Source organism: Dama dama, chromosome 10 (genome assembly GCF_033118175.1).
Source record: "Dama dama isolate Ldn47 chromosome 10, ASM3311817v1, whole genome shotgun sequence".
Classification (NCBI taxonomy): Eukaryota; Metazoa; Chordata; class Mammalia; order Artiodactyla; family Cervidae; genus Dama; species Dama dama.
In genome coordinates, this window is record NC_083690.1 from 16564148 (window position 1) to 16579325 (window position 15178).

Sequence of the window (15178 nt, forward strand, 5' to 3'; positions counted from 1 at the left end):
TGTTTTCTTGAAATTAAGGTTTTAGTATTTCTTCTGTTCCCTTGCTTGGGTTTTCATCTTAAGAAATTCCTCTTGTCCATGTGTTCAATCTTTTTTGCCTACTTTCAATACTTCAATGCCTTCTCTCTTCATATTTCTCTTTTGAAATTTCTTTGTATTTATTTTTTAATTGTGGTAAAATCCATATGGCATAAATTTTCATATTTTAACCATTTTAAGTGTACAGTTCAGTGTCAGTAAGTACATTCACATTGTTATGCCATCATCACCACCTTCCATCTCTAAAATGTTTTTCATCTTGCAAAATTGAAACGTGGTATTTATTAAAGAATAACTCCTATTTTCTACTTCCCCCAGCCCCTGGCAACCACCGTTCTACTTTCTGTCCCTATGAATTTACCTACTCTTAAGTACTTCATATGAGTGGAATCATACAACATTTGTCCTTTTTTCATTGACTTATTTCACTGTCTTCAAGTTTCATTCACATTACAGCATGTGTCAGAATGCTTCCCATACTATTCCATGGTATGGATAGACCACATTTTTTTTATCATTCATCTGTGGATAAACTTCTGGATAGCCTCCACCTTTTGACTGTCGTGAATAATGCAGCTATGAACATGGGCATATAGTATTGGTTTGTGCTCTTTGTTTCTTATTGACTTTTGAATTTTTCTTCCTTTACATCATCTGCATCTTTAAAGCATCATTTCTTTTGTTCTTTCTTATGCCTACAATGGAATTCTACTTTCTCAAGCCAATCAGATTCTGCCTCTATTCCTTCCCTCTTCGTCCTCCCCCACAGACCTCAGTACCAAGCGTTCCTGCTATCTATTAGTGGTCTGTCCGCACCCTCCTGTCTTTGTTTACTAGATTTGTTTTGTAATGTTGCTCATGTGTTTCTAGCTTTGCTATCTAGTTGCTCTGTTTTTGTGTGGGGATTGGGAGAGACTGAAAAACTAACCTGCCACTGCTTCCATCTTCTGAGAACCCCACAGTCGTTTCTTTCTCTTATTTTCTCCTAATTATGTCTTTCTTCCTGCATGCTTCAGATCAGTTCAGTTCAGTCACTCAGTCGTGTCCGACTCTTTGAGACCACATGGACTGCAGCACGCCAGGCTTCCCTGTCCATCACCAACTCCCGGAGCTTACCCAAACTCATGTCCATCAAGTCAGTGATGCCATCCAACCATCTCATCTTCTGTCATCCCCTTTTCCTCCCACCTTTAATCTTTCCCAGCATCAGGGTCTTTTCCAATGAGTCAGTTCTTCACATCAGGTGGCAAAGTACTGGAGTTGCAGCTTCAGCATCAGTCCTTCCAATGAATATTCAGGGTTGGTTTCCTTTAGGATGATCTGGTTGGATCTCCTTGCAGTCCAAGGGACTCTCGAGAGTCTTCTCCAACACCACAGTTCAAAAGCATCAATTCTTCAGTGCTCAGTTCAGCTTTCTTTATAGTCCAACTCTCACATCCATGCATGACTACTGGAAAAACCATAGCTTTGACTAGACGGACCTTTGTTGGCAAAGTAATGTCTCTGCTTTTTAATACATTAGTCGTAGCTTTTCTTCCAAGAAGCAAGCATCTTTTAATTTTGTGGCTGCAGTCACTGTCCACAGTGATTTTGGAGCCAAGAAAATAAAATTGGTCACTATTTCCACATTTTCCCCCTCTATTTGCCATGAAGTGATTGGACCGGATGCCATGATCTTCATTTTTTGAATGTTGAGTTTTAAGTCAGCTTTTTCACTCTCTTCTTTTACCCTCATCAAGAGGCTCTTTAGTTTCTCTTCGCTTTCTGCATAAGGGTAATGTCATCTGCATATCTGAAGTTGTTGGTATTTCTCCCAGCAGTCTTGAGTTCAGCTTGTGATGTATGCAACCCAACATTTCACGACATACTCTGCATAGAAGTTAAATAATCAGGGTGACAATATACATCCTTGCCATACTCCTTTCCCAATTTTGAACCAGTCTGTTGTTCCATGTCCGGTTCTAACTGTTGCTTGTTGTCCTGTATACATGTTTCACCGGAGACAGGTAAGGTGGTCTGGTATTCCTTTCTCTTTAAGAATTTTCCAGTTTGTTGTGATCCACACAGTCAAAGGCTTTAGCATAGTCAATGAAGCAGAAATAGATGTATTTCTGGAATTCTCTTGCTTTTTCTATGATCCAGTGAGTGTTGGCAATTTGATCTCTGGTTCTTTTGCCTTTCCTATATCCAGCTTGAACATCTGAAAGTTCTTGACTCACGTACTGTTGAAGCCTAACTTGAAGGATTTTGAGCATTACCTTACTGGCATGTGAAATAAGGGCAATTGTATGGTAGTTTGAACATTTTGTTGGCATTGCCTTTCTTTGGGATTTTGAATGAAACTGACCTTTTTCAGTCCTATAGTGATTGCTGAGTTTTCCAAATTTGATGGCATATTGAGTGCAGCACTTTAACAACATCATTTTTTAGGATTTGAAATAGCTTAGCTGGAATTCCTTCACCTCCACTACCTTTGTTTGCAGTAATGCTTCCTCAGGCCCACTTAAACTTCACAATCCAGGATGTCTGGCTCTAGGTGAGTGACCACACTGTTGTGGTTATCTGGGTCATTAAGACCTTTTTGTGTAATTCTTCTGTGTATTCTGGGGTGGCCCTAGGCTTGATATTTAGTCCCTTGTGCCCCATGAGATTGTTAAAACTGAAGCCTAAGTTAATCAGTTTGGGGAAATGCTTTCACCAATAAATAGTTCAATGCTGTGCTTACCACTCTGAATTTTTGCTATCCCTTAGATTTTGGTTTGATAATTCTTCACCATCAGCATTTTTAGATTTTTTTCAGTGGCAATATTGGCCTTCCATTTGGTCAGAAGTTGAAATTCAACATGATCTTATTCTATGTAGGCTTTTGTGGAAATACTGTCACTCTTTGCAGTCATAAGAAGTGCTCATCTTTCTTTCAGTTGGGTATCAGGAGCCATGCCTAGTGAAGTTTGGTTGTCCAGACCAAATAGTGGCATCCAAGAACATCTAACAAGATCAAGGAGGTCAGATTCAATCTTAGAGCTTAGATTAGATCTACACACAGGCAAGTCATATTGGAACAGCCCTGCCTTGCCTTTTTCTCTCAAAATAGAGTCTCCATCTTCGCAAGACTCATCTCAATTATTTGAGCTGGGATACTTGCTTTTTTTCTTAGCTGATCTTTGCTGACTGGAGATGGGTTCTGGAATAAGACCGCCTGAGTGTGAATCCTGGCTCCATTACTGTTAGTACTGTGACCTTGAGCTTGTAATTTAATCTCTTAAATCTACTTTCCTCACTTTCAAAGGTGGTGAGAAAAGAACGTGCTTTATTGGGATGTCCTGAGAATTGCATGTGATAAAGTGTTTAACACAATGCCTGGCACATTTATGAGCCCTCAGTAAAAATTAATTGTAACCTTAATATCCCCAGAGTGAAAAGTCTTATGGCATTTTTTCCCTTCACTTTTTTTATCTCCTTGTTGAACCATACTCTATCCATCCTTTCATAATTTCATCCAGATCTCAATTGTTTACCACGCTTCTCTTTGTCATAATAGAAATGCTAAACTACAGTTTTAGAGGATGATATGGAGAAACAATTTGGAAGCACAAGAACAAAGAATTTTCTGAGGGAATGGGGAAGGTGACTGATGGAGGAAAAGATGCCATGCTACAGAGACCATTAAGGTCCTACTGCATCCATGAGAATGATAGTGCTCAAGAGAGAGGAGTAAGGTTCACTGAAGTAAGGAGAGGAGGAGCAAGACAGGTGTGGGAAAGTCCTGTGCAGTGGAGAGACTGGGTCACTAGTTGATTAACACTGGAGTGTTTGGGTAATGAAGTCTCATATTTACTATGCTATCGATTGTAAGAATTACAGTAGGATTGAGTGGACTATGGGGAACTGACCGCTAAGTTTGATCTGGGTTTTCAGAGTTCCTGAAGTTTGCTTTTGGCTGCTTTCTATTTTTTTTTTCCCTAACTTCACACCTTAGTTCTTCCCGTCAAGAGGCCCAGAGCTCTTCTGGCAATTGTGCTGTGACAGCCCGAGGCAACCAAGGAGCCTTTCTCTTTGCCCTGTATCCCCATCAAGACTCACCGCTCCTGTGATCTGTTCTTTCCGAATTTTCTCTGCCCTGCTAACCTGACAAACACATCCATAGACTAACTTGTTCTCCATTCTAGGAACATTCTAATGAGGGCTTTCTGGAAAGCTGGTTGCTTCAGCCCAAGGATGGCATATTGATTCTGTCATGCATGCCAAGTTCAATCTAGTGCTGGCGAGAGTGCCGACACACAGGATCACCCATAAACTGCTGGTGGGAATATAAAATGGTACAGCCAGCCTAGAAAATAGTTAGACAGTTTCCAAAAACACTAAACATGCAGCTACATTATGACCCAGCAGTTACACTCCTGGGCATGGATCCCAGAGAAATGTATGTTTACACATAAGTACACAAATGCATATAATACTTTTATTCCTAAAAGCCCCAAATTGGAAACAACTCAGATGTCCCTCAGGGACAAATGGCTAAACAGTAATATCAATACATCCATACCATGGAATATAACTCAGCAATGAAAAGAATTAAAAAATTGATTCATGAAACCACCAGAATGAATCTCCAGAGAAATATGCTGATGGAAAAAATTCAGTCTGAAGAGGTCGCATCCTATATGATTCCCTTTATATAACATTTGTGAAACAGAAAAATTATAGAAAAAGGAAACAGATTAGTAATGACCAGGAGATAAAGAGGGGGCAGGTGGGAAGTGGGCATGACTATAAAAGGACAATATGAGGGGTCTTGTTTGTGATGGAAATGTTCTCTATGAATGTCAGTTTCCTGGTTGTGATATCGTGCAATAGTTTTGTGAAGAATTGCCACTGGGGGCAACTGAGTAAAGGGCACATGAATTTCTCTATTATTTGTTACAACTGCATGTGAATCTACAATTATCTAAATATAAAAAGTTTAATTTTGTAAAAATGCTAATATACATTAAGTACTCAGAACAGCGATTGGCACAAAGCCAGAGTTATTTAAGCATTTGCTATTATTAGTAGTGATAGTATGTTAATTTTTCAGATTCATTGTGTTCCATCCCCATCGATGATAGTGAAATAATCTCTACCCATGTAGAATGAAGACAAGGAGGTGGTTAGGTGGGCCAGTCCCTGTGGAGGTACCTAGAGAAAGACTCTCTAATATCCATGAACTTCCCTGTCTTGGGATCAAGAGAGCACATCCCTTCTGCTCATCTCTTTCTTGGCCTCCAGGGGGCTTTGCATATCACTACAGACCAATAGTGGCCTCCCAGAAAGTCATAACTCTCTAGGACTCTCAGTCCTGCAGCTATAGGGCTCACCCATCTTTTGGAGAAGAAATCTCTTCCCCAGTTCTGTCTGGAGGGATTGAAGCAGATCCCAAGGCTTCATTTGCTTCTACCTACACCTAGATGTCTATTGGACTTCCCTGGTGGTTCATATGGTAAAGCGTCTGCCTACAGTGCAGGAGACCTGAGTTCGTATCCTGGGCTGGGAAGATCTCCTGGAGAAGGAAATGGCAACCCACTCGAGTACTCTTGACTGGAAAATGCCATGGACGGAGGAGCCTGGTAGGCTACAGTCCATAGGGTCGCAAAGAGTCAGATATGACTGAACGACTTCACTTTCACTTTCAGATGTCTATTCCTTAGACTCATGGGTAGACCAGAATGATGCCTCATTCAGCTTGCCATGCTCCCAGAATCTAATTTGATGTTCTCTTTCTTAGGAATGTCACACTATCAAAACCTCCCTCTATTTTCTCTCTCTGAAATGTCATTATGACCCACTTTCCCAGCATCTCCTTGGCCTGCTCTTTGCAATGTATTAGGATGTGCCCAGATTCCTTTTGGCCCTCTCCCTGAAGGCCCTCATGCAATACAAACAATAATACTCATAGGGAGGGGGAATAGCATCTTCTAGAGAGTGGGGTGATTAAAAATGTTGCCATATTTTTGGCAATCCAAATGAAAGGCCACAGGTATTTTTGTTTTTTGTTTTCTTTATCACAGGGTGCTGGGCACATAAAAAACAGTATTTTCCTTCTCCCATTCCTTGGCATTGCTGTGTAGCATATTTACCACTAGCTTTTATTTTAATTGTAACCACACTGCAGTGTGATTTAAAAACCATGACCTCTGAGCGCACATGAATGGAACTTCCTGTTGACATCAACCTCTAATCAAGGTGATCCCACACCTCTGTAAGAATATCACTGTTGCCATGCTGCAGGGCAGTTAGGCATAAAACACATGCTCTTCTCATAAATAAAAGTGATTCCAATTCCTCTCTTCAAAACCCTGAATCATGTGCTCCTAGAGTTGAGGGAATGCAGGTTCTGGGAAAGGATCTTGACTCAGCAAGCCCTCCATTGTCACTAGAGGAAGAATTTCCCTTCCCAGTCCTTACCTGGAACTGATTATCATGTTCCTTGATCTCTAAAGGGAAGTGAGTGAAGTTGCTCAGTCATGTCCGACTCTTTGCAACCCCATAGACTGTAACCCGCCAGGCTCCTTCATCTATCGGATTCTCCAGGCAAGAATATTGGAGTGGGTTGCCATTTCCTCCTCCAGCGGATCTTTCTGACCCAGGGATTGAACCTGCATCTCCTGCACTGCAGGTACTCTTTACTATCTGAGCCACCAGGGAAGCCCTTGATCTCTAAAAGGTGGACCTAAATACTTATTTGGCTAAGTTTGAAATTTGAAATCATGTATATTCAGCCCCTGGTACCTATTAGACACAGTAGCCATGAACTCTAATTATTCATCATGATGAGAACAGAGAGGGGTGACAGAGCCAAAAGTCTATGATCATCACCCACACATGTGCCCTTGATGTCCACTGGGGTTGTTTTTTCCTTTGAAATTCCAGAGACACTGGCTTCTCCTTCATCCCACACATGGTGAAAGGGCTGCTGCCCCTTCCCATCTCTCTCGAGGACTCTCACAGGCTTGATTTGGATCAGCTCTGTGCAACTCTGGTCACTCTCCTGTGTTTCTTTCTTCATGGAATTAGATTAGCTTAGGGAGTACCTCCAGTGGCTCAAGGGTAAAGAATCTGCCTTCAGTACAGGAGATGTGCAAGAGACCTAGGGTTCGATCCCTGGGTCAGGAAGATCCCCTGAAGAAGGGCCTGGCAACCCACTCCAGTATTCTTGCCTGGAGCATTCCATGGACAGAGGAGCCTGGTGGGCTGTGTTCCATAGGGTCACAAAGAGTTGGACATGACTGACACGACTGAACACACAGGGAGTACCTCACTGTCTTGCAAGCTCTGTCCACAAAGAGTAAAGCCTCAGTTTTTTTCACTTCCTCCAAACCCCGAGACAAGGCTGTGTTCATCAGATTGTTGGTGAAGCTTTAAGGCAGCCGGGGAGGTTCATGTGGCAATTTCCCCAAATCCATGCTGGAAAATTAGACATCCCTGCTCCTAAATAATGCCCTCTGACCCCTTGCCATTGGGAACGTATCACTGATTATGTTTCTCAGCTTCCCTGATAGCTCAGTTGGTAAAGAATCTGCCTTCAATGCAGGAGACCCCGGTTCGATTCCTGGGTTGGGAAGATCCACTGGAAAAGGGATAGGCTACCCACTCCAGTATTCTTGGTCTTCCCTTGTGGCTCAGCTGATAAAGAATCTGCCTGCAATGCAGGAGACCTGGGTTCGATACCTGGGTTGGGAAGATGCCCTAGAGAAGGGAAAGGTTACCCACTCCAGTATCCTGGCCTGGAGAAGTCCATGGACTGCATAGTCCATGGAGTCACAAACAGTCGGACACGACTGAGCGACTTTCACTTTCACATGTGTCTCAGCAGGCTCCATTTTCCCACCTGTTACTCAGCACCCTTTGCTTCTCCCTCTTTTCCTCTCCCTTTTCATCTCTCTCATCCCACGTGGAGGACCTTTCTACACAAAAGCAGCCCATCAAGTATTTTCCTAATCAAACATGGTTCTCAGCCTAGGAGGGTCTCTGGTGTCCGCTGCTGAAAAGGCATTTTTTATTCCACAAAGTGGGGGAAACTCAGAGGTACAAAGGCCTCTCAGACTCCAGGTCAAGCCCACCATATACAGTTTTGTGAGTTGTGCAGTGCACAAAGGTGTCTGACTGAGAAAATAAGTAGGGGCCAAAAGGTAGCCAGTTCTCCACTCTCCAAGCTGTGTCCCTTGATGTTGGGGTACTTCTCCCTAGGTCAACCACTTAGGTAGCTTTTTCTAATTTTCTCCCTGGGTGGGGATGATGGGTGGGTGGAAACTTGTAGTGTGTTCTCTAAACTCATCAGTATTGAGGGGAGTCTCACAAAGGTACATGTTAGCAGTGGCCTTGCTTGAAGTCAGGACGATCACTGAAGTCATTGGCGATCAAGTTGGGTAAGTCAGAGCCCGCGATTGAAGTAGCACAGTGTCAGTAATTGAGTGGAAACAGCGGCGGGGCTGTGTCATTTTGAGGGAAAGACATCTGCAGTTCTCCCCAAGCTGTCACTGGGAGGTATCATTTGCATATTAAACAAATATTTAAAATTAGCCATGCAGCAAACAATCAGAAGCTGCCTTTACAGACGTCGCTCCTTCAAAGCAACAGCAGGCATCGAAATATACCTCTAGGTGTGCTCATCTGGATGGCGGTGGTGTGACTTAAGCCTGGATAAATTTCTATGACAGGTGACATTTTCAGGTATGAAAGGGAAAATAGAATAAAAATAATGAAACAAAATGACACAAAATAAAAACCATAAAATAAATAAAACGCCAACTCCTTTATACTCCAATGGCTATGTTGTTGATCAGCCACTAAATCGTGTCCAACTCTTTGCAACCCCTGAATGGCAGCACTCCAGGCTCCTCTGTCTTCCACTGTCTCCCAAAGTTTGCTCAAATTCACGTCCATTGAGTCAGAGATGCTAGCTGACCATTTCATACACATCTACGACTGAACATCATTTCCACTTTGGCCCAGATGCTTCCTTCTTTCTGGCGCTATTAGGAATTGCCCCTCCACTCTTCCACAGTGGCATACTGGACACCTTCAGAACTGGGGGGGACTCATCTTCCAGTGTCATATCTTTTTGCTTTTTCATACTGTTCATGGGGTTCTTGTGGCAAGAATACTGGAGTGGGTTGCTATTCACTCCTCCAGTGGACCATGGTTTGTCAGAGCTCTTCACTGTGACCTGTCTGTCTTGGTGGCCCTGCACAACATGACTCATAGCTTCACTGAGTTACAAAAGCGCCTTGGCCACGAGACTATGATCCATGAAGAGGATCTTGGTTGAGAGTTAAATGTGGTGATGCATTTAGAATAGTGGCTGACCATGGTAAATACTCAATAATGTGAGTCACAATTGTCATTATTCCAGAGGTGACAGCCGGCATACTTGTAAGTGGACCAATCAGAATGGATGACACCTATGGACAATCAAATTTGGCCTTGGACAGGCAAATTTGGCTTTGAAGTACAAAATGAAGCAGGTTAAAGGCTAACAGAGTTCTGCCAAGAGAATGCACTGGTCATAGCAAATGCTGTCTTCCAACAACACAAGAGAAGACTCTACATATGGACATCACCAGATGGTCAACACTGAAATCAGATTAATTATATTCTTTGCAATCAAAGATGGAGAAGCTCTGTACAGTCAGCAAAAACAAGACCAGGAGCTGACTATGGCTCAGAATTATGAACTCCTTATTGCCAAATTCAGACTTAAATTGAAGAAAGTAGGGGAAACCACTAGACCATTCAGGTATGACCTAAACCAAATCCCTTATGATTATACCATGGAAGTAAGAAATAGATTCAAGAGATTTGTTCTGATAGACAGAGTCCCTGAACAACTATGGACCTCCATAGTTTGTGACATTGTACAGGAAGCAGTGATCAAGACCATCTCCAAGAAAAAGAAATGCAAAAAGGCAAAATGGTTGTCCGAGGAGGCCTTACAAATAGCTGAGAAAAGAAGAGAACCTAAAGGCAAAGGACAAAAGGAAAGCTATGCCCATCTGAATGCAGAGTTCCAAAGAATTGCAAGGAGAGATAAGAAAGCCTTCCTCAGTGATCAATGCAAAGAAACAGAGGAAAACAATAGAATGGGAAAGACTAGAGATCTCTTCAAGAAAATTAGAGATACCAAGAGGACATTTCATGCAAAGATGGGCAGAAGAAAGGACAGAAATGGTATGGATCTAACAGAAGCAGAATATATTAAGAGGTGGCAAGAATACACAGAAGAACTATACAAAAAAGATCTTAATGATCCAGATATCACAATGGTGTGATCACTCACCTAGAGCCAGACATCCTGGAATGCGAAGCCAACTGGGCCTAGGAAGCATCACTATGAACAAAGTTAGAGGAGGTGATGGAATTCCAGTTGAGCTATTTCAAATCCTAAAAGATGATGCTGTGAAAGTGCTGCACTCAACATACCAGCAAATTTGGAAAACTCAGCAGTGGCTACAGGACTGGAAAAGGTTAGTTTTCATTCCAATTCCAAAGACAGGCAATGCCAAAGAATGTTCGAACTACTACACAATTGCACTCATCTCATAGGCTAGTAAAGTAATGCTCAAAATTCTTCAAACCAGGCTTCAAAAATACATGAATCATGAACTTCAATATGTTCAAGCTGGTTTTGGAAAAGGCATAAGAACCAGAGATCAAACTGCCAACATTCATTGGATCATCAAAAAAGCAAGAGAGTTCCAGAAAAAACATCTACTTCTGCTTTATTGGCTATGCCAAAGCCTTTGACTGTGTGAATCACAACAAACTATGGAAAATTCTGAAAGATATAGGAATACCAGACCAGTTTACCTGCCTCCTGAGAAACCTGTATGCAGGTCAAGAAACAGCAGTCAGAACAGGACATGGAACAGACTGGTTCCAAATTGGGAAAGGAGTACATCAACGCTGTATATTGTCACCCTGCTTGTTTAACTTGTATGCAGAGTACATCATGAGAAGTGCTGGACTGAATGAAGCACAAGCTGGAATCAACATTGCTGGGAGAAATATCAATAGCCTCAGATATGCAGATGACACCAGCCTTATGGCAGAAAGCGAAGAAGAACTAAAGAGCCTCTTGATGAAAGTGAAAGAGGAGGTGAAAAAGTTGGCTTAAAACTTGACATTCAGAAAACAGATCATGGCATCCGGTCCCATCACTTCATGGTGAATAGATGGGGAAACAATGGAAACAGTGACACACTTTATTTTGGGGGCTCCAAAATCACTGCAGATGGTGACTGCCGCCATGAAATTAAAAGATGCTTGCTCCTTGGAAGAAAAGCTATGACCAACCTAGACAGCATATTAAAAAGCAGAGACACTACTTTGCCTACAAAGGTCCATCTAGTCAAAGCTACAGTCTTTCCAGTAGTCATGTATGGATGTGAGAGTTGAACCATAAAGCAGGCTGAGCACCAAAGGATTGATGCTTTTGAACTGTGGTGTTGGAGAAGACTCTTGAGAGTCCCTTGGACTGCAAGAAGATCAAACCAGTCCATTCTAAAGGAGATCAGCCCTGAATATTCATTGAAGGGACTGATGCTGAAGCTGAAACTCCAATAATTTGGCCACCTGATGTGAAGAACTGACTCATTGGGAAAGACCCTGATGCTGGGAAAGATTGAAGGCACGAGGAAAGGAGGACGACAGAGGATGAGATGGTTGGATGGCATCACCGACTCGATGGATATAAGTTTGAGTAAGCTCTGGGAGTTGGTGATGGACAGGGAAGCCTGGCATGCTGCAGTTCACGGGGTTGCAAAGAGTCAGACACAACTGAGCGACTGAACTGAACTGAACTGAACGGAAAATCAGATTGAGTCATTATTTGACCTGATTTTTCCCACTTGATCAAAATGTATTATTCAAATAATAGCTCAGTGTTTTTTGAGTAGGCTAAGAGTATTACACATTTCATTTTATGTAATACTTGTGATAACCTCATGTAACAGGGAATAGCATTGTCCCCACATTACAGATGAGGAAACCAAGACAAGGAGAAATTAAACAAGTTGGCCAAAGTCACACCTCCAGCATTGAACCTCACACCACAGCTTGTTCCCATGACCATCTGCCAGACTGTTCCCATCAATCCATTCCATTCTGCTCAAGGCACTGTATAGGGACACATCCATCTTCTTTGATTTAGCAGGTAAGGCTTTTTGGTGATGTAGTCACTGTGCCCCAATAAATAAGCTTTTTAACCACTCTATGCTTCTCTCTATTTTCCAGTTTCCCACAGTTGTTCTAGTATTTTTTATAATTGGACAAAGAGTGGTAAATAAAAGCAAATGCTAGTTAAATTTAAAGGAGAAGATAAATTGATCCTTCCCACTCAACCACAGGGAATATGGATCTGTGTCATTAATTAAAATGCTTTCTTCAGCACAGATACTGCATCCCCATTAGCTCATCTTGTCTTCACACTATGGGAGGGGGAGCTTATATCCATATTGGAGTGAGATTAAACATCCCAGAGGGAAGTGGATGCAGAGAATGTAGTGACAGGCAGCCCGGATGCTGGAGCCCCAATCCTCCAGGGCCTAAATCATTCATGTTGGCCGTGTTAAGATGCCCCTCATATGTAGGCAGAGCAGGTACGAGCCACTTCTGTGATCTGAAACTGCTGTTTATCCTTTCTCCAACTAGAACAACATTTGTTTTTAATTTACTGAGCATGAGAATCATGTGGGGGTACTTGTTAAAAGTGTAGATTCTCCCACTAAGAAATATTACTTTATTCCAGTAAGAGCAATTCCCGGACCCTTCATCCCCACGAAATACTTTAGAAGGTTCAGCTGAGAGCGTTCCTTCCACTTTGCTTTGGGTGGGAAGTGGGTGTGGCCATGGGTCACTTTCTCTGGGCCAGGTCTGACTAAGCATTTCAAAAACACATTTTCATTTCATCCTCATGACCATCTTACATCTTACAATTAGCACCATCTTACAAATGAGTAAACTGTGACATAGAGAGTTTAACCCAGACTTATTAGTCCCCCTTATTTGGCCCCCTGAGCTGACTCACTGGAAAAGACCCTGATGCTGGGAAAGACTGAGGGCAGGAGAAGAATCGGGTGACAAAGGATGAGATGGTTGGATGGCATCACCGACTCAATGGACATGAGTTTGAGCAAGCTCCAGGAGATAGTAAAGGACAGGGAAGCCTGGCGTGCTGCAGTCCAAGGGGTCAAAAAGAGTCAGACACAATAAATCAGCACCCAGGGCCCTCCCTCTTGTCCAGCATACTAGCAACCATTTCCAGATCCAGGTCTACCAGCTGGTCCCATCACGGTCACTAAGATTTTTGTTATAATATGTATTCCCAGGTTCACCCTAGAAGCACTGAAGCAGAACCTGAATTGAGGGCCCAGATTCTGAATTTTTAATAAGTGTTCCAGGAGGGGTGTGATGTGCAGACAGGCTTACACCCCCTATTTCTGTCCACGCAGGGCTGCTGGTGTACCCTGGCACACTTACCTAAGTCGGTGAAACATCAGTGCGTCTCCATCCTGATTGGCAGAGGTGTTCTCACCCCAATCTCTGGTGCCCCAGCCTCCTCCTGCACCATCCCAGCCACTCAACCAGAACTCCAGCTAGCAGAGGGCTGTTCCCAGCTCACTCAGGGTCTTCAAGGGTCTGCTTCAATGCTGAAGCCTTTGCACATCCTGATTGGTGGGTGCTCGAACATACCTGTTATCAAGGATTTTGAATATCACCCTGTGCATGAGTAGATCTCCCTCTTGATATCATCTGCTCTGGAAGTCAGGAAAGATGATGGACACATCTCTCCACTGTAAACGGGACCCTACGCATAGTCAAATATTCATTAAATTGAGCTGTTTTTTTTTTTTTTAATCTCAGTTGTATGAGTTTTGTTCTCATATGTGCTGGGAGAAGGAGCCTGCACAGAGAGGAAACAGAGCAGATACGACCCAGAACCAATTCCTGGGGGTGGCACAGCAGGGTGGACTTTGGGAAGCCTGGGACCAACTTCCAGGGACTCAGAAAGACGAGAAGTCAGTGCCATTGCAGGGTGAGAAAATGGGGTGCTCAGCAGACTACGGGTCCTCTAAGAGACATTTGTTCGATGTTAGGTGAGTGAACATAACAAGAGAATTGCAACTGGGCTCATTTTTCACAAAATCTAAAGAGAAGAAAGGACCCGCGGGTAGAAGTATGTCAGTTTCAATTCCTTTGTAGCCGCCACATGTGGAAAAGACATTAAATTCTCAGGAAGGAACCCATTAAGCGAAATAAACGTCACAGTAGCCAAACATTATTGGCTCCCTGACTTCCACAGATAACTTTAGAGATGGGTTATTTCCTTAGTTGAGAAATCATGGCCAGGTATTTTCAATGGAAATGAGTTTCGAAACCTCTAACATGTTTGAGGAAAAGAAATATTTTTGACACTCCATTCCAATAATAGATAATGCAGAATAATCTCTCGGGTAAATCAGCAAAGTGGAACAATTTGTTTCATCACGGGAAGGCTGGTTCTCCCCACACCCCCACCTTTCCTTTCTGGCATGTCTGCATCATCTCCCATGCTGCTCTTGTGCTTCAGGAAAGCAATACGAAACTCAGGGTAATACACTAAATGTGTTTGTAGCAGAGAGCTGCATTTCTGTACCACTGGCAAACCCACTAGCTCCCTTGGCACCCGATCAAGTCCACTGACCGGGGTGTTGCAGCACAATCTAAGAATGTCTAACTAATTAACCCCTGATTATGGCAAAATGAGGTTTTTAATAGAGGAGAGTGTGCCAAGGCTTCATTTGGGAGACATAGAGGAAAAATAAAAAGTCAAACAGAAACCAAGCCAGCTCAGAGCATGAGAGAGAGATCAGCGAAGAATGCAGATGCAAGCAACCAGACTATTCCCAGAGTCTCAGCTGCAAGATTTCCAAGTTGAGGTCAGCTTTGAAAATAAATTCTTCGACTTGGCTATTCAGGGCAAATTTCAAACCATCCAGGCGCCTCCTGGTTGGAAAACGGATGCAATGGCTATTCTTTGTTGTAGAGGGGGAAAAAAGTGAAAGTGTTAGTCTGTCAGTCCAGTCTGACTCTGCGACCCCATGAACTCTAACTCACCAGGCTC